The sequence below is a fragment of the Equus caballus genome, chromosome 8 (genome assembly GCF_041296265.1).
Source record: "Equus caballus isolate H_3958 breed thoroughbred chromosome 8, TB-T2T, whole genome shotgun sequence".
In the NCBI taxonomy this organism is placed as follows: domain Eukaryota; kingdom Metazoa; phylum Chordata; class Mammalia; order Perissodactyla; family Equidae; genus Equus; species Equus caballus.
In genome coordinates this window covers 64260560-64287913 of record NC_091691.1, presented here as the reverse complement: position 1 = coordinate 64287913, position 27354 = coordinate 64260560, and the positions used below count along the sequence as shown (strand labels likewise).

At 41.5% G+C, this 27354-nt stretch overlaps 1 protein-coding gene and 1 long non-coding RNA gene across 4 annotated transcripts in view; both read right to left on the bottom strand.

Moving 5' to 3' along the window:
• GALNT1 (polypeptide N-acetylgalactosaminyltransferase 1) overlaps positions 1–1366 on the bottom strand; it is a 135517-nt gene extending 134151 nt beyond the window's left edge. For 2 of the 3 annotated variants that reach the window (XM_070220913.1, XM_001496769.6), the window contains exon 1: positions 369–506. The gene's annotated coding sequence lies outside the window, so the exon portion shown is untranslated. Of the gene's footprint in view, positions 1–368; positions 507–1075 lie in introns of those variants that run through there. The other variant, XM_070220914.1, reaches the window with a different exon arrangement.
• A 22137-nt stretch (positions 1367–23503) lies between these two features.
• LOC138915287 (uncharacterized) lies at positions 23504–26009 on the bottom strand. The gene is made up of 2 exons (XR_011421014.1): positions 25813–26009; positions 23504–24061 (listed from the first exon to the last, which is right to left on the bottom strand). It is a non-coding gene; the product is annotated as an uncharacterized lncRNA (long non-coding RNA).
• Between the last annotated feature and the right edge of the window lie 1345 nt (positions 26010–27354).

Sequence of the window (27354 nt, the reverse complement as noted above, 5' to 3'; positions counted from 1 at the left end):
GGTCAGCCTGGCACCGCGGCTCCCAGGACCACACGCCCGGCCGAACCCAGGAGCCATATTTAGGTGGAATTTTGGTCAATAAAACAAACTTCCGTCTTCTAAAGAAAAACGGTTCTAACTCAATGTCAAACTAGGACGGAAACTCGCTCCTCGCCGCAGCTGCCAACCAGAGACGCCGCGTGTCCAGCAGCCCCGGAGTCCCCGACCCGGACCCGCGCCGAGCGCGCCCGCGCACCGGCCACAGCAGCGCCGGCCACAAAGGGGGACGCGAGACGCGGCCGCGGCCGGGCCTCCGCCTCCTTCGCCGCCGCCGGCCCCGCGCAAGCGGCCACGGCTCCGGGACGGCCCGGGCGCGGGCGGACACTCACCTCGGTCCCCGCGCGGCGGCGGCGGCGGCGGCGGGCGCTCCTCGGGGCCGGCCCGGGCGGTCGCGGCGCGGTCCCGCGGGCCGCAGCGCGGGCGCTACTCTCGGGCCGCCGTCCGCCGCGCCGCCTCCTCGGCCACTGCCGGCGGCTCCCCTGGCGGGCGGGCGGGCCCGGCGCCGGCCCCGCCTCCGCCGCGCCCGCCCCCGCCTCCGCGCCGGGCCTCGCGGGCTCGGCGCGCTACTCGGGGCCGCCCCGCATGCGGCCGCCGCTACCGCTCGCTCAGGGCCGCCTCAGTGCGGCGGGCCGGGGCCGCAGGGCCGCCCGCGCAGGCCTCTCGGGCGCGGTCGTCCGCGCGCGGCGTGCTCGGCGGCGGCGGCCCGTGCGGCTGCGCGGGGGAGGCGGGGGCGCCGCGCGCTCACCCGGATGCGCCGCCTCCCGCCCTACAGCGAGCCCACCGCGGGGCCGCGGCGCTTCCCTCGGGGCCCGGGAGGTTCCGGCGGCGAGGCGCCTCTGCCCCTGCGTGACCAGCGGTGAGGCGCGGAACCGAGGCGCCGGGGCCGGGGTCCGAGGGCGGCGCGGCCGGGCCTGCCCGGCGAGAGGCTCCGTCTGAAGCTGTGTGCGGACAAAGAGGCGGCCGCAGCAAGTAAAACAGTGCTCGGGCCGTTTCACGTCGAGCAGCTCGGGGTGGGAGGAAGCGGAGGTGCCCTCACCGCGCCGAGCACGTCCTCGGATCGACCCCGCGGCCGAGCACAGGGCTGCTCCTGAACCGGCTGGGGCCGCCGGGGAGCGGCCGAAGCGGACTGGGGCTGGGGGACTGTCGGCGGCGCCTTCGTCCGGCCCTGCTGAGCCCTGCGCCGGCGACGGGCATGCGGCGGGTCCAGGACCAGGGGTGGGCGGTGAGAGGGGAGGCCACCGGCTGGCACCGCCGGAAGAGGCAGCCAGGCCTCGGGGGACAGAAACGCCCGGCTCCTTGCAGAATGGGGACTGTTTGGGGAAGTGTCTCCTGCGTAGTTCCCCGAGGGGGCCCTTCCCCTGTGCTCCTGGGGAGACACTCCCGGGCACGGATTCCAGCACCTAGCCGTACCTCACCCCGAAGAGGGGACAAAACCCTGGTCCTCTGTTACTCACACTAGGCATAACCAACCGTTCTTTTCTTAAATTAATTTTTTACTTAAGTCGTTCAGAGGTTTGTGTCTTGCTTGCCAGCCAAGAGCTGGAATGATGAGAGACTAATGTTTATATTACTTAAATGGTCCCACTTTTACTTTTTAAATAAATGCTATGTATGTTCACAGAAGCACCCCAAAGGCTGTAAGCAAAAAATATTAGCGAAGATTATCTCTGTAATTTACTCTCTTGTTTTATGTGTATTTACATTTTCCAAGTATTCTAAAATAAAAGTTGTTTTGTAAAAGTACTTATATAATATTTTGAAAAAAGTGAATCACGATTGACCTGTTAATGTACCACAAGGGAACTTCATCTTGAAGTTTGTATCTCTTTTAAAAATTCCGTATCAAGAAAAAATACTGTATCGCTGGGGGAAAAAAAAGATTTGCAAATCATGTATCTGATAAAGTACTTATATTCAGAATATGTAAAGAATTCTTACAACTCAATAATTAGACTAACAATCCAATTTAAAATGGGGGAAAGAATTGAATAGACATTTTACCAAACAAAATATTTAAATGGTGAAAGATGGTGTGAAAAGATGCTCATATCATTAGTCACTAGGGAAATGCAAATCAGAACTGCCGTGAGAAAGCTTTTCACACCCAACTGCAAGGGCCCTAATGAAAATGACTGACAATAACCAGCATTGGGAAGGAGAGGTTAGAACCCTCATACATTGCTGGTGGGGATGTGAAATGGTGCTGCCACTTCTCAAAAGTTTGTTAGGTTCTTAAAAAGTTATACATGAAAGTACCATGTGACCCAACAGTTCCACCCCTAGGTATATACCCAAGAAAATTGAATATGTGTCCATGTAGCAAGTTGTACGTAAATATTCATAACAGCATTATTCATGATATCCAAAAGGTGGAAACAATCCAAATGTCCAGCAACTGACGAATGGATAAAATGTGGTATATCCATACAATGGAACACTATTCAGCAATAAAACAGAATGAAATATTCATAAAAGATACAACATAGAGGAACCTCAAAAACATTAAGCTAAGTGAAAGAAGCCAGATGCCAAAGAGCATATATTGTATGATTCCATTTATATGAAATGCCTAGAAAAGGCAAATCTGTAGAGACAGTGGATTAGTGGTTGGCTGGGGGTAGGAATGGGGAGTGACGGCAAAGGGGCAGAAGAGATCTTTCTGGAGTGACAGAAATGTTCAAAAATTGGATTGTAATGGTTTCACAAGTCTGTAGGTTTACTAGAAATCATTGAATAGTAGATTTGAAACTGGTGACTTTTGTGGTGTATAAATTTTACCTCAATAAAACATTTGGAAAAAAATCTGTAGCCCAAGATAATAGTACCTTATCTAGTTGCAACAAGTTCTTCACACACACACACAAAACTTTAGGGGCCGGCGCCATCGCCGAATGGTGAAGTTCACGTGCTCCACTTTGGCAGCCCAGGGTTTCCTTGGTTCAGATCCTGGGCGTGGATGTGGCTCCGCTCGTTCAGGACATGCTGTGCGGCGTCCCATGTAGCACAACCAGAGGCACTCACAACTAGAATATGTACAACTATCTACTGGGGGGTTTTGGGGAGAAGAAGGAGGAAAAAAACTTTAAAAGCAAATGGAAAATGGAGTGCTGTTTGCATAGTACAAGATGATAAAATGCACTTTTTGCAACTAGCTGTATAACCAAACACAATTACCCTTCAACATCCCCAATCTGCCCACTCCTATTCATTCAAAAATGTATCTTCACTTTACCCACTAAAAGAATTAGAAATGGGGTTTTAAAAGAGAAGCATGTTTGAGAGCAAGAAAGAACTAGATGCCTTGCGAAACGAAGGCATCAAACTGGAAATCCAAAGTGAAGACGCTGACATAATCTTTCCCATGTTATTCTTGTTTCCCCTTGGCCCTGTGCCCCGGCCTCACAGGCTTCCTCCAGTTGCACAGATGTGTGCTTCAGCAGGAACCCTACCGTTGGGCTGGATAATGGTAGGATTTTTTCATGATTTTATGGATTTTTCATTATTTCTATGATTTTACCATAGAAAAACTTAATCCCTAGAAGATTAATTAGTGGAGACGCATTATAAAAGTGAACTCCCCCATGTGAAGTAATCTACCTGCCCTGCCATTTCCTCACCACAGCCCCTGAGAATCACACCAGGGGGCTGCTCCTTTGAGTGAATGGTTAACTCAGTGCATTGTTTCTCTCGGGCCCTCTTTAAAGTGACTGTTATCTGAATAATGCTAATATTCGTTTAACTTGTGAATAAGGACTAGTTGTTTGTTCCTAATTAGATAGAAAGCGAGAGAAACAACGGATGGATTCATTGTAGTAATGAGGAGAGTGGGAGATTGCCTAAAGCAGGGTAAACTGCCCAAGAAAAATTGACCAGTGTGGTAGGCAGGAGGAAAGAAGGGATCTGTTACACAGATTTATGTGTCAAACATCCGGACAGGATGGGGAAGAACAGAAGAGGGTGATATTGAAAGAGGGACAGGCAAACATCAGCCCACACAGGAGTCAGATTGACATGAAGTAGGTGGTAATCAAACGGTATTATTTCATGATTTTTTACCCCTTGCTTTTGCTTTTGCCAACCAAAGGTCTGGCAGCCCTGCCTTGTGGCTGAAGCCTCAGGAACATGGGTACCTTTCCTTCTTTCCTTGCTCCCCAGCCCATAGCACATTATCGCTGTTGTAACCAATGCACTGCTCTGACACTTGGGAACAAGAGGGACAAATCGGATGGAGGCAGGAGTCTTGATCTGCTTATCCATTAGATGGTGATCATGGGTAAGGTCAGGCAGTGAGGGTATGTCAGCATGGTGAGGGAAGTCCTGGGGGATGGAGGTGGATGGTAAGCAGTCAGGAGGGTGTCTCACCTTGAATCTGGTGATAAGAGCAGTACATTTTAGGTATTTGAGAGGGATGGGCAGGTAATGGTGACCAATAGTTGTAGTACTGTACTGGATGGCTGTATCTAAAAGCCCCGAATCCTGGTGGCTTAAAACTACACAAATTCCTTTCTGGTCCACACTCCACGCACATCCTTTGAATCTGAGTAGGGGCTTCAGCCCAGACTGAAGAAGAATCCAGAGCAGCACATGGATCTTCCTTGGCAGGGGCAGTAGGAGGGCACATCGAGGATTATGCTGGCTTGGTCTCTTAACACTTCCTCCTTAAGTATCTCTTTTATTCATGCATTTCAATGACCAAATCAAACCACGTGCCATATCTAACTTCCAAAGAAGCAGGGAAATGCATCAATCCCACCATTGTCCCCAGAAAGCAGAATGCTGGCAAAATTTGGATTCTAACATTAGTGACTATCAGAAGTATCAAAATTGGGTGATAACTCTTTTAACTTTTTATTTTGAAGTAATTACGGATTCATAGGAAATTGTAAAAATTATACAGAGACGTCCTTTGTACCCTTCACCCATTTCCCCCCAATGGTTACATCTTATAACTATAACATAAAAATGCTACGAATTTATAATGTAATATCAAAACCAGGAAGTTGACATTGGTACAATGTGTGTGTATAGTTCTATACCATTTTATCACATGTGCAGATTCTTGCAACAACCCCCCAAATCAAGATACAGACCTATTCCATTGCCACAAAGATTGTCCTCATGCTACCCTTCATGGTCGCACCAAACCCTCCTATCTCTAACCTCTAGAAGCCACTGTCTGTTCTCTGTCTCTATAATTTTGTCGTTCCAAGAATGTTATATAAATGGAATCATACAATAAGCAACCTTTTGAGACTGGCTTTATTTTACACAGCATAATGCCCTCGCATATAATTGGGTCATTTTGTTTTGTTTTGTTTTGTTCTGTTTGTGCTAATCACTCTCTCAACTGGGCCAGGAAGAAAGTCCTGGCTCCCTGCCTGATCTTCTCTGACACCCCCCCAGCAGGGGTTATAGGGGTCAAAAGGGGTAACAAGGGGTCGCCAGGGTGACTTGCAACAACAAAGTGAAGGTAGGAGTCTAGGCTCTCTGTTCAGCTTTTGCTGACTGGGACGGGGGTGAGGTCACATTTTTTTCTGCAGAGTTTGGCTGGAATAGGCGGTTACTGTCTGAAAATTTTCTGGGTTGCCCCTTTCCTGGTCCTTTGGCTAGCGAGAGCAGGCATTTCTTGGGTTTTTTTTGTGTTAAATCTGTTCCTGTGGTGTTTCCAGGTTGCCAGCTTCTCCAGCACTCAATCCAGGATATGAAGCAAAAGGAAAACTCAGGGAACTTGTTGCCCCGTCCTTCCTCGGATCCCAAGGTCCTTAGTCAATTGCCTTTTCTCTCTACCTTTCAGAGTATTCCCATGTTGGTTTATATAGTGTCCAGGGCTTTTAGCTGTTCTTAGTGGGAAATGTACTCCGTCCACTGTTCCATCTGGAACCAGAAGTTGAGCATAAATCTTTAAAACATAAATTAGAGCAGATTGCAGATTATTCCTATAAAAATGTCACTCCTGGTTTCTTGCATTCCCATAGGCTTTCTTGAGTCACAGTGGAAAGGGAAGATTTATTGCTGGTTTATTGGGAATTCCACACATACACTCTGGATATTTACATGGGCTATAATGTTTATCATATGGGAAAAAATGGGGAAAAGGCTAGGAACTGCTAGAGCAGAGCCTCCGTGGAGTCTGAGGTCAGCAAGTATAAAAGAGAAAAAGATGAGACAGCCGGTGAGAAGAGCAAGTCTGAGACCCTGCAGGTGGAGTAGGCCTCAAACCAATAAGGCTCAGGATATACTGTTTGGAATATGGCCAATGAGAGTGAAGAAGGTAGTGGGCGGAAATGAACCTAAGAAACTGAAAATAAAGAGTCAGACAAGTCTTCAGTACAAATTTTTTTAAATATTAAGGAAAATAGGAGTCAGGATGGAAGAAAAACCTAAGTCAGGTACAAAAATCATGAAGGACAATGGAAGCAAGTCTTAGTTGGCAGTAGATTTGGACAGACATTACCCAAAAGGAAGTCCAATGGCGTGAACCTGAGATGAAGAGAAATGGAAGAGATGATGGGTTCTTGGTTCAAAAGAGGTACTATGGAGTAAGATGACCAGAATTTTAACTATGAATGCATATGAATTCATGGTATTGTTAGACGGCATTTAGGAAGACAATGAAAAAAAGAAACATGTTAAGTGGCTCAGGGTAGGGGAGAACACTGCTGATCTTTTCCAGCTAAGAGAAGCTTTTAGAGATTTATAAAATACATTTTCTTGGCCTCTTCTTCACCTAAGTCATCAATTTCCAGTCCTGCAAAGCACCAGTCTATCTGAATAATGATCTACATATTTCTAGCAAAGGAGCAAGGCACTGCTTTTTGTCAATTTAGGCCCAAGAGATGTGGTAACTGAAGCTACATGACTAATAGCAGTACCTTCACATATGCCACTCCACATGCCTAAATGACCCTTGAGAGAGTTTCTGCCAACTCTGAGGATTCTGAATGCAATCCATCCTACACAGCCCTGCTATACTGGTCTTCCTAAAACACCTAGTTCATGAAGCCACCCTTCGTCCACACACGTTCGTCAGGCGTTCCAGGCCCTTCACAGTCGAGTCCCATTCCCACCTGTCCTAGCTCTCTTGTCCACAGCTCACCCATAAGGATTCTCTGCTGCGGTCACACCACCCACCTCACTGTCCCCACTCTCCACATTTGTGGTGCTGTTTGTTTCTTCCTTGCCTACTTTCCTCCTCCTATCTTAGTCCCTAAGGATTCTGTTCCAAGGCAATTTTTTCTACCTTCTACAATCTCTTCAGTCAGGTTGCTCTTTTCTTTTTTTCTGAATTCGTATAATTTCATGATTGGTAGCAGTTTTTTTCCCAACACAGATGAGCTGCCTCATCATATGGTTGCTATAATGTTTTATGTGTTTAAGGCTTATGTCACCTCCTAGATGGTGTGCGCTGTACTTTGTACTTTTAAAATATGAAATTAATACATATATATGATAAAAATTCAAATGGGACAGGAAGATATGAAATAAAAACTTAAATTCTCTCCCCCAACAGCATCCCCAAAGGTAACTACGTTTAACTAATTCTATTTGGTGGTGGCCACCCCTACCTCTCCTGATGGATGTCTCCCCTAACTCTAAATAATATACTTACAGTTCCAATTCTTGATTTATTCACTTTAGACAGTGTATTTGTCAATTTTTGCTTCCATACAAACAATCCCCAAATCATGGCTTACAACAAACACTTATTACAAGCTCACAAGTTGTGGGCTGCCACTATACTGGGGTTGGCTAGGCTTGGCTCTCTGTGTCTTCTCATCTTGGGACTTGGGGTGTGCTCTTCCCACAGCAAAGAAAAGAAAAGAAAAAGCACCTGGAATACATGACACTTCGGAAAGTCTCTGTTCAGAACTAGCCACTGTCACTTCCACTCACATTACATTGTTCAAAATAATTCGTATGGCAAAGCCCAGAATCAATGGGATAGGGATGACAATATATATGCTCTACCAGGAGGCATGGTAAAAATCATATGTCAAAGAGTGTGGATAAATAATCTATTACAGAGAGAGCAAAAAGTTGGGAACAATGATCTGATCTACCACACACAAGTTTCGATTGGTTCCTACTTATCAAAGACAAGGAATTGAGCTCATTGACACCACCTCTGTCTCTCTCCTCTTCTCAAAGTTTCGTTGGTTGTATTATAAGTAGTTCTTTTACTTGCTTACTTTATAACTTTAAATTGCGTAGAGGAAGTACTTTCTTTCTTTTTCTTTTCTAGTGTTTTTTTAAAAATTAAGTTTATCATAGTTTACATTATTGTGAAGTTTCAGTTGTACATTATTTCTTGTCCATCCCCATATAAGTGATCCCCTTCACCCCCTGTGCTCACCCCCCACCCCCCTTCCCCTGGTAACCCCTGAACTGTTCTCCTTTGTCCATGTATTTGTTTATCTTTCACATATGAGTGAAGTTACATGATGTTTGTCTTTCTCAGTCTGTTTTATTTTGCTTAACATAATACCTTCCAGGTCCGTCCATGTTGTTGCCAATGGGATGATTTTGTCGTTTTTATGGCTGAGTAGTATTCCACTGTGTGTGTGTATATATCTATATATACACCACATCTTCTTTATCCAATGAGAAAGTACTTTCTTGGTCATTCAACTTTAGATAGTATCTTTCAAATCTTCTTATAAAAAATGAGGATATGCACACTCGTAGATGTCCATACCCTCTCTTCCCTTTCCATCTCATAACTCATATATTATGAAGGTTTATAACATTTTCCCTCTGTTTTGGAACTATAACTAAGTCTTCTATGCTTTGTGTATAGGTTGATTCAAAAAACTAAAATCCAATAAAAGGCACTTAAAATACTACATTTGTGTACATATTATTTTCTGCAGAATCAAGAAGTACAGTTGGACTTGTAGAGAAGGAAATGGAAGGCTTTTCCTAAATATGTGTAGCTCCGAAATAAATATTTTTCAAAAACCAAGATGGGATGTTTTATCATTCATTACACTCCATATGCTATTCAGAATCATGCTAAATGTAATTTGCTTTATATGGGCCATGATTTTGCTGTAGAGCTTTTTATTTTTCAGGGAGTTTCTGTTGGCCTTACTTTTTTCTTGTTGACAGAAGAAATAATCACCTTCTATTGCTATCTCTTTCACTAAATTTGTACAACTTCTTAAATCATCTTATTTTTGAAGTGAATCCATTTTCTTATCAAATATATTTGTCTGCAAATTTTCTGACTATGCATTTTTTTTTAAAACCCATTGCCTTTATACCTGCTGCCCTGCCAACAGCTTAAGGATTCTTTTCATTGCTACTCTGAATTGTGGCCATTATTTCTTGGATTCCATGTCTTCATCTTTTTTGATTTCCATTTTCATTTTCTTAGAGTATATATTCAAGTGATTTTTTTTTTTCAGAAAGGGAGGTGAATATTCAATTCTTTCAGTCTGACTTGCAGACTGATAAATTGGCTAGATATAGAATTCTATGTTTCAAGCCACTTTCTGTTAGCCTTTTGAAGGCATTGTCCCATTGTTTTCTGACCTAAAGCTGGAAAATCTGAAATCCAATATGATTCTTTTGCAATGATCCCTTTGCAAATGGGTTGTTTTTGCCCTCAGGAGGCTTTTAAGAATTTTCTCTTTAACTTAATATATTAAAATTTCATAAGGGTGTGTGAGTTCACAATGAGTGCTTTTTAAAAAGCTATCAGTTATTTAACCAACAGGCCTTTTGATATCTTGTTACGTTGTCAGCAGTGTTGAAGATGTTCAGGGTACATACAAGAGGAATACAATTATTTCTGAGAGAGCTTCAATCCATAGGAGGACATTTTCAGTCTAGCTAAAGAATGAATTCTTTTTTTTTTTTTTTAAAGATTAGCACCTGAGCTAACATCTGTTGCCAATCTTCTTTTTTTTTTCCTTCTTCTGCCCAAAGGCCCTCCAGTACGTAGTTGTATATTCTAGTTGTAGGTCCTTCTGGTTGTACGAGAATGAATTCTTAAATGACTCTTGCATAAAGAATTCTTAATAAGCCAAATTGAGTTCAGTCATTTATTTTGTGTCTGATGAGATTGTGTATAGTACATTCTACTTATTTTTGCACCTTCTGATAAAAATATTAAATTCTATGACTTTGTTAGGAGGGAACAAAGTCAGCCATTCCTTTGCTCTGTTGCCTCTTTTTGCTAAAAGCTAAAGTTATCTTTCTACTAATTTTTCTCCATTACTGTTATTAAAAAATATTTTTAATAGATATTTCAAATTATGTTACAATAGGCCATTTATTTAGTAAATGACTATGGAAGTTGAAATTGCTTATTTCATTTCCTCTTTTTGGGCTGTCCTGCAACTTGATCACATCTACAGCAAGCTTCTTGCTGGATTAGTTTATCTTCTTGAGACTATTGCTATCCTTTCTTTTAGGATCATAGAGCTCACATCCCCTAACCTAAGTATCTATACCAGCAAAGAAAATGAAACTGTGGCCATTTTTACCTTTTTCTTGTGGGTACACTCCTAGACCACTGAGACCTCCAGACCGCTAAGGCCAGATTCCTGTCATCACAGTGAGTAATGACATGGTCTCCTTTCAAAGCAGATGAGAATAAATGAAATAGATTGGAAATAAAGACTTGAAATGGTTTCCCCAAAAAATGAATAAAGTGAGAATCCTACCTCAAAATGTCTTTATAATCTGTCTCCAATAAAAGAAAACAATCAAGGAATATTCTAGAGAAATTGGTACTTAAAAGTAGAGAAAAAGAGCTCAGTTCTTTTATAGTAAAGCTTTGAGATAATTTAAAGTCATGTTTTTCAATCCTTGGTGTGATTCGGAGTCCTCTAGAGATGCTTGTTAAAAATACAATTCCCTGGGCCCCACCCACAGAGCATCTGGAGCAGGTAGAGCTGCCTCTATCCACTCCCAGCCCCGGAGACTTTCCAAGGTATTCTTTGAGATTTTCTTTGATAGAACTTGATCTAGCAGTTAAAAATCTAAGGATCTGTATTGCAAAAGAACAGCTGAACGCTATTGCCAAACAGTTGCCACCCACCCCACCCTCAAAAGGTGTTGCCTTGTTGTGATGTTCTTGCAACGTTTATCTTTCTCTGCATATCTCTAAGCAACTCAGACGAGTAACTGCTGTTGGTTAAGTTAGATGAGATAGGACATTAAAATTCCTCTATGGGAGTTTTCTCAACTACCTTCTCAGACAAATGGCCAGAAGAAAAATCTTAAGGCAGAGGAAATTGAAGTCCTGACAATGGGTATGTGTGTACACACACACTCTAACACACACATGCATCACATTCTTATATATACACACCTGTGCACCAGACTTTTTACCTTAGAGATGAAGGTTCGTAGTAAGACACAAATTTCAGAATTTCCTTCGGACATGACTAACAGGAAAATCTTGTAGCCATGAAAGAATAAAATAATTTGAAAGACAATGAGAAAATGGGATAAAATATTAGGATTTCAGGACAGAGAGAAGCTGCGTGGTCACTAAGTCCCAGCCTTTCTGCGTGTTTTAATGTCCTCCCAGACACACCAGTGATCGGCACCTCAGATTTGAATTTCTCAAGGGTTGGGGAATTCAAGGACTCCAGAGGTCACTCATTCCGCTTTTGTTATAGCTCCCTTAGGAATTTCTTCCTTACCTGGACAGAAAATCTGTGTCCTTTAGTTTCATTTTAATATCTATTTGTCTGACATTAATACAGTTATACCCTTGCACCAAAATTAAACAAAAACATCACAAGAAAACTCCAGACCAAAATCTCTTAAAAGTACAGGCTCAAATATCCTCATCAAAATACTAGCAAATGGAATTCGGCAGCATATAAAAAGGATTGTACACCATGACCACATGGGATTTACCACAGGAAGGCAAAATTAGCTTAACATATAAAAACGAATCAACATAATATACTATTTTCATCAAATAAGGGACAGAAACCACATGATCATCTCAATAGACGCAGAAAAGCAAAATCCAACTGGCCTCATGGAATGAGTTGGGCAGTATAGCACCTGTTCTAATTTCTGGAGGAGCTTGTGAAGGGTCAGCATTAGTTCTTCCTTAAAAGTTTGGTGGGATTCACTAGTGAAGTCATGTGGGCCTGGGCTTTTCTTTGTGAGAAGTGTTTTTATATTAATAATTCAATCTCTTTACTTCTTATAGCTCTATTCAGATTTTCACTTTCTTTTTGAGGCAGTTTTGGTAGTTTGCGTCTTTCTAATAATCTGTTCATTTCATCGCGTTAATCTAATTTGTTGGCATACGATTGTCAACAGTATTCCTTTATACTCCTTTTTATTTCTGAAAGGTCAGGAGTGATATCCTTGTCCATTCTGATTTTAACAATTTGCATCTTCTTTCTTTTTCTCTTTGTTGACCTAGCTAAAGTTTTGTCAATTTTGTTCTTTTCAAGTTAATGAAACTTTTGGTTTTGTTGATTTTCTCTATTGTTTTTCTACTCTCTGTTTTATTTATTTCCTCTTTAGTTTTTAGGATTTTTTTCCTTCTGCTTGTTTTGGATTTAGTTTGCTCTTCCTTTTCTAGTTTCTTAAGATGGAAAATTAGGTTCTTGATTTGGGATTTTTCTACTTTTTTATTTTTATTTATTTATTTATTTATTTAGAGGAAGACTGCCCTGAGCTAACATCTGTGCCCATCTTCCTCTACTTCATATGTGGGACGCCTGCCACAGCATGGCTTTTGCCAAGCGGTGCCATGTCCACACCTGGGATCCGAACCGGCGAACCCTGGGCCACCGAAGCAGAACGTGCGCACTTAACCGCTGCACCACCAGGCCTGCCCCTCTTCTTTTTTAAATGTAGGCATTTGCAGGTTTAAATTTTCTCTCTAAGCCCTGCTTTCAATGCGTTTCATAAGCTTCGGTATGTCGTGTTTCATTTTGATTACTCTCAAAGTATTTTTTAATTTCCTTTGTGATTTCTTCTTTGATACTTTCGTTACTTAGGAGTATATTGTTTAATTTTCATATATTTGTGGATACACTAAATTTCCTGTGTTATTGATTTCTAATTTCATTCCATTGTGGTCAGATGATACATTTTGTATGATTTCAAAATTTACTGGGACTTGTTTTATGCCCTAGCATATGTTCTATCCTGGAGAACGTTCCATGTGCACTTGAGAAGAATGTATATTCAGCTATTCTTGGATGGAATGTTCTATATATGTCTATTAGGTATAGTTGGTTTACAGCATTGTCTAAATCATCTTTTTTAACTGGCCTTTGCCTAGTTCTTGAAATACTATTATATTTTTCATTTCTAGAACTTCTTTTTGGTCCTTCAAAATTAAGCTTAGTTATTTTGTTTGTTTGTTTTGTTTTTTGTTTGGCAGTAGAGTTTAATTTTCGTAACATTTAAAAATTTGCAGATTTCACACATAAAAGAGAAATAAATTTTCAGTTTTTCTTAAAAGACAGTAAATAAAGGGATGAAGGGGAAAAAAGAAAGTAAGATCTGGCATCACAGGGCCTCAATCCTGCCTGGCGACAATCAGCTGAAACCACAGTGTGGCTTCTCACTCAGGTCCTGCACATGTCCCTGGAGACATCTGAGTTTACGACCCCTTTCCCCATCAATGACAATTTTCAGTTGCTCACTTACAGGTGTATGGGTGGGACAGAGGCCAGTGTTACTAAGGGGGTGTGGAGGAGAGAATGCCAAAGGCTCACAGAGACAAAGGGCTAAAGAGGTGAGGATGCAGAGCCTTGGCCTGGCGTGTGGGAGCTGGCAAGTCTCAGCCTCCTCTCAAACTCTGGGGTTTTTCAATCCCACCACCCTCCAGGTTCCAAGTGCCTGTTTTGTTTTGTTTTGTTTTGGTGAGGAAGATTGGCCCTGAGCGAACATCTGTTGCCAATCTTCCTCTTGTTTATATTTTCTCTCCCCAAAGCTCCAGTACATAATTGTATATCCTAGCTGTAAGTCCCTTTAGTTCTTCTATATGGGATGCCGCCACAACATGGCTTGACAAGTGGTGCACAGGTCTGCACCCAGGGTCAGAACCAGCCAACTCGGGGTTGCCAAAGCTGAGTGTGTGAACTTAACCGCTTGACCACAGGGCTGGCCCCGCTAAGTGCCTGTTTTATTTAAAGCCTTTGCCAACACTAAGAAATACACCACAAACAAAGACCCAGACTAATGCTGGAAGCCCATGCTTGGTTATTTTTATTTAGAGATTTCTCTCTAGTCATATTTGACTCCCTTTTTTATTTCTATACACAAATTAGGCAAACTTACTTTATATTTAGTATGTGACAATTCCAACTAATGCAAATTTTTATAGATTGAGTCTGTTGTGTGCTCTCATTTGTATTACCCTCTTTTCTTGTTTATGCTGTCATACTTGACACAAGCTCCTGTTCTTTGGAACTTTATCTTGGAAATTCTTTAAGGCCTGACTTTAAGCTATATTCTTTCATAAAAGATTTGGCTTGCTTCTCTGGGTACCTGAGGTTACTTTAACTTTTTATTTTTATTTAATTTTTTTGGTGAGGAAGATTGGCCCTGAGCTAACATCTGTGCCAATCCTCCTCTATTTTGGATGTGGGATGCTGCCACTGCATGGCTTGATGAGCAGTATGTAGGTCCATGCCCAAGATCTGAACCCACGAACCTCAGGTTGCTGAAACAGGCAGCACGAACCCAACCACTACACCACTGGTCTGGCCCCTTACTTTAACTTGTTCGACTGAGGTTTTTAAAACCTCATGGGTAGTTTGAAATCAGGCCAAAACTCATATGAGGCCTGCCAGGGAAGATGTTTTTCTCCCTTCTACTCAATGCCAAAGTCAAAATTGGAAGTGTCCTTGTTGTCTTTTTCATCGGGGTGAATTTATTTGTACTTTCTCATTACATTGATGCTATACTCCTTGGGGTTCCCAACTGTATGCAGGATATCCTTATAGATTCTGCACTTTGGGCAGGCTTTGGATTTTAGCTTCTGTTCTTTGTGTTCTGAAGGGCTACCCAATAAAAGCTCAAGGTCACCAGGGTCGGGCAGATGACCTCAAGGTGAAAACCAACCTCAGGGCTCTTTCCTATCTGGATTTCAACTTTCATTTCATTTTTGGCCTGTGAGGCTTTTTTTACTGCCAGCTCAGGGATGCATTTATAAATACATGTATTTTAAAATTGTATTCAGCAGTTTTAGTTGTTTGTTTGAGAAAGCTATTTAAGGTATGTAGTTCATTATACCACCCCATATTACCCATTAGTCCCCAGAAGCACAGCAACTTCTACAATTCAGAGAAAAGAACATATGAACAAGTTGCTACTTTTGACTACTTTCTTGATGCATCTCACGATCTGAAAAGACACCTCCTTAAGAGGAAGTGCTTGGGGCACAACCATTCCCACTGCTCACCCTTAGCCCCTCCACTCTTGTGTCTACCCACTCTCCTTGACATCAAAGTCTTAGATCAGAAAGAAGTGTTCCCAAAGCAGAGAGCAGCAGGAAGAATCAATATGTGAGGGAAAGCTACAGGAACAGAGTGCCAAGCTGAAGGTCAGAAGCGGGTGGATAGTCAGATAAAACAGAGGAGTGAAGCGGGAGGGTCAGAGTGAGGGATCATGGCCATGCTGCGTAGAGTTAGAGTGCCACAGGATAGCCCTCCAATATTTGAGGTCAGTTTCGTGTCTCCTCCAGTCCTTCTTCGAGCTGTGCCTCTGTATCTTTCACCTTGTGGCATGAGAACTGCCCTGTTGAACATTACTGGCAAAGCCGTATCCTCCTGCAGCAGACACTGTCACTCCATTAATGCAGTCAGCCAGAACTGCTCCAGCTTTGCCCTGTTGACTCATTTTGAGCCATCACCTAAAACATCCCAACTCTTTTCCATTCCTAATGCTAATTCGTACCTCTCCCATTTCTTATCTTATTGGATGGGTTTGTTTTTTTTTAAATCTGGGTGCGTGGACACACATTTTCCACTTCACTTTGTTAGTTGCATCTTGCCATTCTAACCAGCAAGAGCTTTTAGTCCTGATTCTGTCTTCACTAGTACTTACTGTTTTTCTTGTCGTTTGCCAATTTGATGAGTACTTCACTATCTATTCATCTAAACACTGATAAAATATTTAGCTAGATCCAGGCTTACCTCTTGAAATTCCCTTCCAAGCTGATGTTAATGCATTACTCAATACCCTTACTCATTACTCAATACTACTAGCCGGAGTAGTCCGCACAGATGTCGTGTATGATCTTGTCAGTAGCCTTGTTACAAGTAAACGTTTTGCTGACCTACCACTATAGCAACCATCTCAAAAGAGAAACCAAGACAAGTTCAACAAGACTTGTTCTTGGTGCAACCATTTTCGATTATAGCAATCTCTGCTGCCTTTCAAAGTTTAAAGTGACCCACCAACATCCTTTTTATTAATCCACTCTAGAAAATGATCCAAGATTGTCACCAAACTCACCAGTTTGGGGTTTATGTGACCATACTTTCTTCCCTCTTTTGAAGACCAACAGCATTTTAATCCATTGAGATCATTTAGCCTACCTGGTTGAGTTCTTATGCACTTTATTAGATAGGCAGCTGTAAAAGGAGGCCTAGAATCCAGGGGCTTAAACAAAATAGAAGTTCATTTCTCTCTCACACATAAAAGCTAGATAGGCATCTCTGCTTGTTATGGCAGCTTCACAATAATCAGGGACTCTGTGTTCTTCTCTCCTGTTGCTGTAGCGTTATTAATGGGCAGCTTCTATCACACAGATTAAGATGTCTATGCCTACTCCTGCTCTCACTTCTTCATTTCAGCCAGTGGGAAGACAGAAAGGAAGGAAGGGAAGGGCATGCTCTTTCTTTTACTGTAAACAACCCAGAAACTTCAGACATCACTTTTGCTTTTACTTCATTGGTCATAACTTAATCACATGGTCACATATAGCTCAAAGGGAGGCTGGGAAATACTTATCTTCATTTTGGATAGCCAAGGACCTACCTAGATTGACCAACTCGTCCAGGTTTACCCAGGACTTTTCCAGTTCTAGTACTGAAAGTACTGCATGCTGGGAACCCCCTCACTCCTGGGCCAACAGGGAGGTTCGTCACCCCATGTCTAGCTGAAACTTGGATTCTAAAGAAAGATGAGGGAAATGGTTATAGGTGGACCACCACATCTCTTCTTCACTCTCTAATTTGTCTTATAGATCTACTATTTATTCCTGTTTGTGGGCTGCCTTTCCTTCTCTTAGCTTGAAGACTTTTCTCCTTGAAATAGAGGATTAAAGCAAAATAGGTATTAATGAGTCTGCATGATTCTTATTATCTGTCAACACTGCATCAATTATCCACTCTCCCTTCTCTTACCTCTGAACATTTATTTAAGTCCCTTTGCTGATCTTGGCATTAAAAAAAAAAGTCACTCAGACAGTTCACAAAAGAATATGTAAAAATGGCCAAGAAGCACATGAGTAGACACTTAACATCACTAGAAATCAGGAAAATAGATTAAACCCACAAGGCAAATCAAACCCACAATGAGATCCTGCTATACATCCATTAGAATAACTAAACTTCAAGAAGACTGATAATAGCAAGTATTGGTGAGAATGTGGCGCAACCGGTACTGTCATGCACTGCTGTCAAGAATGCAAAATGGGACCCCATTTTGAAAGAGTGGTGTTTAAGTTTGGCAGTATCTTAAAAAGTTAGACACCCATCTACAGTACAACCCAGCCATTCCACTCCTAGGTGTTTGCCCAAGAAAAATGAAAGCTTGTGCTTCTATGAAGACTTGATCACAAATGTTCACAGCAACTTTATTTGTAATAGCCATATACCTGTAAACAACCCAAACGTCTGTCAACTGGTGAATGGATAAACACATTGTAGTATATCCATACGATAGGATGCTACTCGTCCATAAAAAGGAACAAACAAATAAAATTCATTTATTAAACAACATGGATGAATTCCAAAATCATTACATTGAGTAAAAGAAGCCAGACCAAAAAAAAAAAAAAGAGATATATGATTCCACTTATTGTATAATCCCATTTGTATAAACTTCTAGAAAATGCAAACTAACATATAGTGACAGAAACAGATCGGAGGCACCTAGGGACAGGGGTAGAGGGTGGGATGGATTACAAAGGGACATAGAAAATTTTTAGGGGTGATGGAAATAAATATTTAATATCTTGACTTAGTGGCGCTTAATTTTACACTTTAAATGTGTGCAGGTTACAACTTACTGAAGTCGTTTGAAGAAAGTGAACTACTTTTGGTAAAACTAAAGTCAAGATAGCAGTTGGCCCTGTCCAAGGGTAGCTGTTGTGGTGCATAATGACTAGAAGGAGCCATGAGGAGATTTCTGGAGATGCTGGCCGTGTTCTGTTTTTTATCTGGGTGCTGGTTACATGAGTATGTTCACTTTGTAAAAATGAATTGAGCGGTACAATTATGATTGCTGTGCTTTTGGATATGTATGCTGCAGTTCAATAATGTTTACTTAGGAACAAATCAAGTCCCATCTCCTTTTGGTCTTTATTTTTCCTGATACTTTTCTTACAAATCCAACTGTACAAAGTCATCTTTGTTTCTGGTCCCTTCTTTCCATTTTCTGTGTGTGTGTTTTCAAAAAGACCCATTGTGTCTCAGAGCTTTCAGAGAATAACACAGTTTTCTTACAGGTATGTCCTTATTTACTAACTAGAACAATCTGAAGTTCTGTATACCTTGCTGATTTTGAAAAGCAATTTGAGGCTTGCAGACTATATGCTCCTTGAGAGCAGGTGTTGGATCCTAACATCTAGAACAGTTCCTGGCACATTAAAATGTGCTTGATAAATATATTCACTTCATGAAGGTTGCTGCACATTTTCTTGATATGCTATCTAATATATGTTTCTTTTGAATAAAGTAAGCCCTTCCATCATATTCCACTTTTGAATTTCATCATACCAGTCTTTTTTTTTTTCAAGATTTTATTTTTCCTTTTTCTCCCAAAGCCCCCCGGTACGTAGTTGTGTATTTTAGTTGTGGGTCCTTCTAGTTGCGGTATGTGGGATGCCGCCTCATCATGGCTTGATGAGCGGTACCATGTCCGCATGCAGGATCCCAACTGGCGAAACTCTGGGCCGCCGAAGCGGAGCACGCGAACTTAACCACTCGGCCAAGGGGCCGGCCCCTATACCAGAATTAAGTTAATTAAAACTGTGGATTTACCTTATTGGCCATTCCCTGTACTTTGGGGGAACTGAAGCCATAAGCATTTTGTTTCTCAACTACTTTCCTCATGAGAATCATTGGGAATGTCCTGCCTTCTTTTTCTTCTTTCTATGCCATACTTGTTTTTTTCCCTCCATCCTCACCCATATTTTGTACAAAAACCTCTCAGGCAGTGTTTGAACTTTTCTCACAAGTGCATACGTGGTTACGTTATTTATTGTTTAATATTAAGATTTATTCTAGGGGCTGACCCGGTGGCCTAGTGGTTAAGTTCACATGCTCCGTTTCGGCAGCCTGGGGTTGGCAGGTTAGGATCCCAGGTGCAGACCTACACTCTGCTCATCAAGCCATCCTGTGGTGGCATCCCACATACAAAATAGAGGAAGATTGGCACAGATGTTAGCTCAGGACCAATCTTCCTCACCACCACCCCCCCAAAAAAAGGTTTATTCTGCAAAGTAGACTTCTGAATCATTTTTGTTTTCATCTTTGTACATCTCTTTATTTTAAAAAAATGCACTTTATTTTAAAAATCCTCCTGAGCAGCTCAGCTAGTCTCTGAGCAAGCCCATTCTTCCCTTTCTTTGTGGGATCCAATTCCTCCCTAGTTAGGAACTTCTCATTCCAGCCCTTTATATTAAAGTCCAGAATGCTAAATGCCCCCATGCCATCTGTTACAAAACCATTCCCCTCCCATATTTCTCTCCCAAAGCCCCATAGGTAGCTTGCAAGAAGTAGTAACAATATCATGTCTATTCCTTAGGTTTTCAATCTCCTGTGTAATAATTTACAAATATTGTATTAAAAATTCTTTCTAGTCTCTTTTAAGCAATGCCTCTTGTCTTTCCGTAAGTGTCTTTCTTTCTTAATTTTATGCCATCTAAGAAGGTGGCACAGGCCCTTGATCATGTCTGGATCAATCAGTCTATCTGTTTCTATCTACCTATCTATCTACCTATCTGTTCGTCCATCTTGTATTTCTTTTTCAGAAAGTTTTATAGATTCTCGCTTAGTTGTGTTTCTCCAGTACTACACTGGTTCTTCACTTTCTTTTTCTTCTCTACTACCTTTTTGTTCTAGTCAACAGTATTTTGATTCAAGTTTTGTTTCTATTCATTTCCTCAGAATCTTACATTTCCTAGTTCCTTTTCTTTCTAGAAGGAGTGTATATTATTTCTTCCCATGGATCTAGGAATTTTACCTCTTCTCTCAAGTGGCATCAGAATAATATACAGTCACTCTTTTGGCAGGAAAAATATGAATTCAGAAACATGAGTATCCCTTTTAAGAAGAGAATCAGCTTTTGATGAAGGGGAAATGAAGAAGCAATCTCGTGACTGTTTAGTCAGGTGCAGTACAGCAAACTGCCTCTGCTCCAGAATATTCCCAATGCTCATGAGTCACACAGCTCGTTTCAAAGCCAACTCAGGTGGACTAAGTTCAAAGGTCTGTGCAGGTGGCATTCTGCTATACTCTGGTTTTCCCTCCTGGATGTCATTGGCTTTTTGCTAATTGTCACTCAAGGTCCAAGGAGATAAGAATTTTTCTCAGATGAGTTACAGAGTTGGCCTTTATCTTTTAAAATGAAACACTCATCCCCATGCATGTATATATCTCCAGGTTTGTGAACAATATCTTAGATAACCTCACAAAGCCGTAAATACGCTAATGTAGAAGACAGTGAGGTGGCTGCCCACCTTGAATCCTGAAGTTCTAGTGGCCGCGGCCTCTGGTGTAAGCACTAGTGCAAGAGAATGACAGCCACGTACAGGCAGAAGCCGAGACATGAAGAAAGAATGCATTGCTGTTGTCTCTGGGGCCTGCTCTACCCAGCCTTGTCATAGATTATTTACTTTGGCTGAAACTTTCTTGGTTAACCTTATATTATCTAGGTTTCCGTCACTAGTATCCAAAAAGCCTTGAACAGCACATGTGCCCCTTAACCCAGTGGGATCCCGGTCTCTGACAGCCCCTGTCAGTAAGTGGACTTTTGGGAAGATGGAGTCAGATCTGGACCCTCCAGACCTGCATACCTGGACTCGGAAGCCCATATAGAAGGGAGGAGGGGAAAGAGGGCAGGTCAACAAACAGTTCAGATGCGGAAGTAGTGGCTTGTTCATTAGGACTCTGGCGCAAGGTCAACCTGGTAAACCAAGTGATCAGCGTCTACAGAAGGCAAAATGAGAACCGTTCCCAAGCTTTAAGCAGACCCCACCCTTCTTTTCAAAGCCTTGCTGACTGTTCTTATTTCCAGGGGAAGCACCCCACAGAGGTGCTGTTTCTTCCAACCAGCAGAGACTCACCTTCTTCCCTCCACCTCAGTCGTGAACTTTTTTGAGTTCTTAGGTATTCACTCATTTATTGTATAACAATACTGTGAGGTAGGTACTATTATTATACCCTTGTTGTATACGTAAGAAAACACAGGCATAAAGAGTAGCAGGAGCATGCCCAGGTCACGCGGCTGCTAAGTGGTACAGCTGCGACAGGAGCCCTGGCAGTCTGGCTCCAGAGCTGGCCCAGCAGAGAGATGTAAATTCAACACCTCACCAAAAGTGTCCTATGAGCCTGCTGTCGTCCCGGAGTCTTTCACACCTGTTACCTGTTTGTGGATACCACTTCAAGGTCATAAAGGCACACCAATCTCATGCACTTAACTCCACTCCCCCTAAAATCCCACTAAATTCTAGTAAAGATTAATGAGGATTATGTTCACCCACGAGGACAAAGAACATTAAAGACAACAATGGATGAGAAATTTGAAAACGTCTTTTTAAAAAGACGAGCAGAAAGATTAAGGAGAATTGATTTAAGAAAGCTCAGAAAGAGGCTGCAGAGTGGCTCTCTCATGAGAGGGGAGAAAGCTCACCCAAAACCTCAACCTGTGACCTAAGAACTCAAAAGTTTACTACTGTAAATAGCATCCTCAAAAAGATAAAAGAGGACATTTCACTCTGAAATAAAAACAAGAGTCTAGGAAAAAGAGGAATAATCAAGGAATAAGAAAGAGCATTTCAAAATTTAAAATATGGTATAATGATACATAAAAATTTAATAGGATGCATAGAAGATGCAGTTGAAAAAAATCTCCAAGAAGGTAGATTAAAAAGGGAAAGATACAGAAATCAGGGAGATAGGAGGGATAATATGAGAAAATTGGAGGCTTCATGTAGGAATCCAAAACCTGCTAATAGGAGTCCCAAAAAACCCAAACTGGGAGACAGAAGGAAAGAAATTATCAAAGAGCACAGTATCTCTAGATTACATGGGTCAACCAAATAAATGCCCAGCCCAACCAATGAAAAAGACTCACACCGGGGAATGTTAGTGTGACATCTCAGAATATGAGAGGGAAAGAAGATCCTAAATGCTTCCAGACAGAGGAAAACTCACCCAGAAAGAAAAGGAAAATAGCATGGGATTTTACAAAGGTAACCATGGAAGCTGAGGGGAAATGACCTGGTTGACTGCGGTGTTCAGGTCTTTTTTTATCTTTACGGATCTTCTGTCTACTTGTTCCATCAATTACTGAGAAAGGAGTGTTGAAGTGGCCACCACAATTGTGAATTTGGCTATTTCTCTTTTCAGCTCTTTTTGTCTCGTGGAGTTGGAACTTCCACTGTTAGGTGCATACCCATTCAGGATTGTTACATATTCTTGGAGAATTTATCTCCTTATCATTATGTAATACCTCTCTCTATGCCTAATAAAATTGCTTGTTCTGAAATCTATCTTATCTGATCTTAATATAGCTACTCCAGCTTCCTTTTGGTTACTGTTTATATATTTTATCTTTCTCCATCTAAGCACATTTAGTATGTGATTATTGATATGACACAATTGGGTTAAACTCTACTGTCTTGCTACCTCGTCTCTTTCTACCTGATCCTTGTTTCCTTTTTTCTCTTTTTCTGCCTTCTCTTGGGTAATATGAAGACCTTTTATGATTCCATGTTATCTTCTCTACAGAATTATTATATATACACCTCCTTAAAAATTCTTTTAGTGGTTGCCCTAGGATTTGTAACATATATATTTCTAATAAATCAGAATCTACCTTGAAATAATAATGTAGCACTTAATGTTTAGTATAATGGCTTTACAACCATATATTCTCAATTTCTTCCTCCCTTCCTTTGTGCTGTTGTCGTCAAAACTTTAACTTTTACATATACTTCAAACATGTAATGCATCACTACTATTTTGTTTTAGGCAGTAAGCGATGTCTTGGCGTAATTAAAAATGAGAAAAAATTTTTTATCTTACTTTAATTTATTCCATTTCTAGTTTTTCTCATTTGTTTGTGTAGATCCAGCTTTCAGTCTGATATAGATGTATTTCTTTGGCCTGAAGAACTTCCTTTCATATTTCTTGTAGGGTAGATCTTCTGGCAATGAATTTCCTCAGTGTTTGATTCTCTGAAAAAGCATTTATTTCTTGGTTTGTTTGTTTGTTTTTGAAAGATATTCTTGCTGAGTATAGGATTCTAGGTTGAAAGCTTTTCTTTCAGCACTTTTAAGATGTCACGCCATTGTCTTCTTATTTCCTATGAGAAATCTTTTTTTCATTCCTCTGTATGCAATGTTTCTTTTTGGTCCCATTGCCTACAATGTTTTCTCTCTGTTTTTGTTTTCAATAATTTGAATATGATGTGCCTATGTGTGTGTTTGTTTGGTATTTATCCAGTTTGGTGTTCTCTGAGCTTTTCTTGGATTTGTGATTTAGTGTCTGTCATTACTTTTGGAAAATTCTCAGCCATTATTTCTTCATATATTTCTTCTGTCTCATCCTCTCTCTCTCCCTCTTTTCATCTGGAATTCCAATTATGCATATGTTAGAGTGTTTGATGTTGTCCCACAGCTCCTTGAATGTTCTGGTTCCCGCCTACCATACACATAGACACACACAGACACACACACTCTCTCTTTTTTCTATTCGTGTTTCAGTTTCAGGAATTTCTATTAATCTATCTTCAAGTGTACTGATTATTTCCTCAGTAGTGTTGAGTCTACTGGAGAGCTAGTTACTACTGTGCTTTTCCTTTCTAGCATTTCTATATGATTCTTTCTTATCATTTATTATAGTTTCCGTTTCTTTGCTGAAATTACTCATCCAATCTTGCATCCTATCAACCTTCTCCATAATCATATATTAATCAGAGTTATTTAAATATCCTGTCAGCTCCAACTTCTCTGTCATATCTGAGTCTGGTTCTGATTATTGCTTCATCTCCTAGGAGTGTGTTTTTCATACCTCTTTGTATGGCTTATAATTTTTTATTGGAAGCTGTACATCTTATGCAGGATGAAAAAGACTGAGGTCGATGTGGCAGTTGTCATGTCTTTCCTTCTGCTAGGCTTTGGTACGGGGGTTTGAATAATATAGATAGGCATAGGACTGGGTTTAAGATGAACTGAGGCTATGTTGACCTTCTGTGTACCACAAGCTGCAAATCCGGTAGGGACACTTTGGTTTAGGATGAGAGTTGGTTTATCAGAACAATGACTGTTCAAGTCTGAGCTTTAGGTCTTCCCTTTGTGCTCGGCCTCTAAAAGGGTCTGTCTGAGCACTTTGTTTCTCTCCTCTCCCTATCCTAGTATTCTGCTGTTCCTTATTATTCAAAACTTGTTAGCTTAGCAGTTGGGGTCGTAGAGGGAGTGTATTCTGTGTGTCCTATGTTGGTCTGATTGAGCCTCAGATTTAGACATGCACTGTGTCCCTGGTATTGGGGCTGGAGGAATGGCTTTCCTGGTTCTCCCGTGCTTTTCCCAGCTGTAGTTGTGGGCCCTGCACAATCCTGCCTCGCCCACAGCAGAGTTTTCTTTTTTCCCTGTTGCTAGATGCAATGAATTTTCACCAATGCCTAGCGAAGCAGGGCTTTTTGCCCTCTTTCTTCTCACCTCCTACACGCACACACACATACACACACACACACACAAACAGATTAAAGCTTTTATTCTGTTTGAGAGATTGAGGGGGAAAGGAGCCACCCCAAGTTTCTTGCCTCTCCCAAAAGGGCTGCTATAAAGGACCTTATTGGGTCAATTGAGAGAGTTGTGATATGCACTATAGATTAAAGATAAAGATATTGTGTCAATATTAAATATCTTGAACTTGGTAGCTATAGTAGAGTTGTGTAAAAAAATAATCTTATTCCTAGGAAATCTCCACTGAAGTATTAATAGGTAAGGGGCATGAGGCATGCAGCCTACTCTCAAATGATTCAGAATAGAGAATAAGAAAAAAGTGACAAAAATGTTAAAAATGGATAAATTAGAGTATAAAAGAGTTTTCTGCATCATATAATTGCAACTTTTCTGGAAATTTGAAATTATGTCAAAACAAAAGTTTTTTAGAATCAATTTGTTCGACCCAGAATGTCGAGAGCTGAAAGAAGCGTCACTCTCATCCTTAAGCAAGAAAAGAGGCAGACTAGCTTCAAATCCACAACCTTCTTTCGGAAGCCCATTGGAGAGCTGAGGTTGCACAATAAGCAAATGACCCAACATCTAAGGAGAGACAAGCACATGAAGGGAGTGAGGAGACTCAGCCACTCCCTTACCCAGGGTAGATGTAACAAGTAGACACCTGTCTGAAGAGTTCAGCTGGAATAGTTGATGAACTGGTGAAGCGCCAGGTGTGAGTTGGTGGGACAGTGTTGAAGCTTGTTGCCATTCAGGTGATTCTTTCCATCTAGGTCCCAGAAAAGAAACAAACAAACAATTGTTAAACCACACAGAATGGTCTAGAACTCTGAGGCTAGAACTGGCGGGTGCAGTCATTCCAGTGGAAGGACAATAAGAGGGTTCTGTCATCAGAACCTGGAGATAGGAGGGGTGTGGTGTGCCTGGGATGAGAGAGCTCCTGACAGGAATTGAGAATTTCTGTCAGGACACGTGGCCAGCTGAGGTCACCCCATAGGGAGGGAGCTTGGGAAAAAATACCTGAAATTCACTGTTTTTCTTCCTCCCTCTGATCTCCTGCTGGCCCCTCCCCATTGGCTGAACCCGGAAAGCCAGGGAGATGGTTGACACAGGCTGCCTCCTGGGGCACACAGCATGGGAGCAGGGTGGGGCAGGCTGGGGAGAGGAGCCAGTAGAAGCTATCCATTGTAACTACCAAGCTGGCAGGTGGAGAACAGCCAAAAAGCACAGGAATCAGGTGGTTTTGAGTCCTGAGTCTGCTTGTTATTAACCACCTGCCTTTGGGCAAACTCCTTCCTCTGTCTGATCCTGTTTGTACGTTTATAAATAACAAGAGCTCTGCCTTCCTTGCAGGATGGTTGTGGGTTCTAAATGAGATAATGTATGTATGTAAAGTGCCTGGCCCATAGTTGGCTCTCAATAACTGGGATCTTTTGAAAAAATTACAGTAATCATTTATTCTGAGTATAACTGTTAGGGTATGAAAATATCAATCTTTCTGTGTGAAGAGGCCAGAGAGATAGGTACCCTACAATGTGAGTGAATGGTGAGACTAGAATGGGAGAGATGCTCAGAGTGTTTACCAGGAGTATTAACATGCCCCTAGGTTTTGACCCAATAAATTTCACGTCTAGCTAGGAATTTATCCTGAGGAAATAAACATTTGAAAAGGAGACGGCAAGGTGGTTTATAACTTTGGTTCTGCAGGCAGAGAGATGTCGACTGAAATTCCACCTCTGTCACTAGTCATATGACTGAATAAGTTACCCGATTTCTTTCAGACTCCCTTTATCCTTCTATAAAATAAGCATGAAAATAGTCCTTGCTGGATAGTTCTTGTAAGAATGTATGTAAGCTTAACACAGAGACTAGCCTACATAAGACAGTACGTTTAGCATTTTCATTTACAGTAGTGGAAAACAGGACACCTTCTAAGTATCTAAAAATAGGAAAATGATGAATTTATGAAATGAAATACTATGCAGCCATTAAAAATGATGTTTTAGGAGACTATCTTCAAGACCTTCTTGTAGACAAAGATTTTTTTAAACAGGACACAAAAATCCAAAACCAGAAAAGAAAAGATGGATATATTGAACTTCATTAAAATTAAGAATGCTTATTCATCAGAAGACACCATTAAGAGAGAGCAAACTACAGAATGAGAGACAGACTACAGA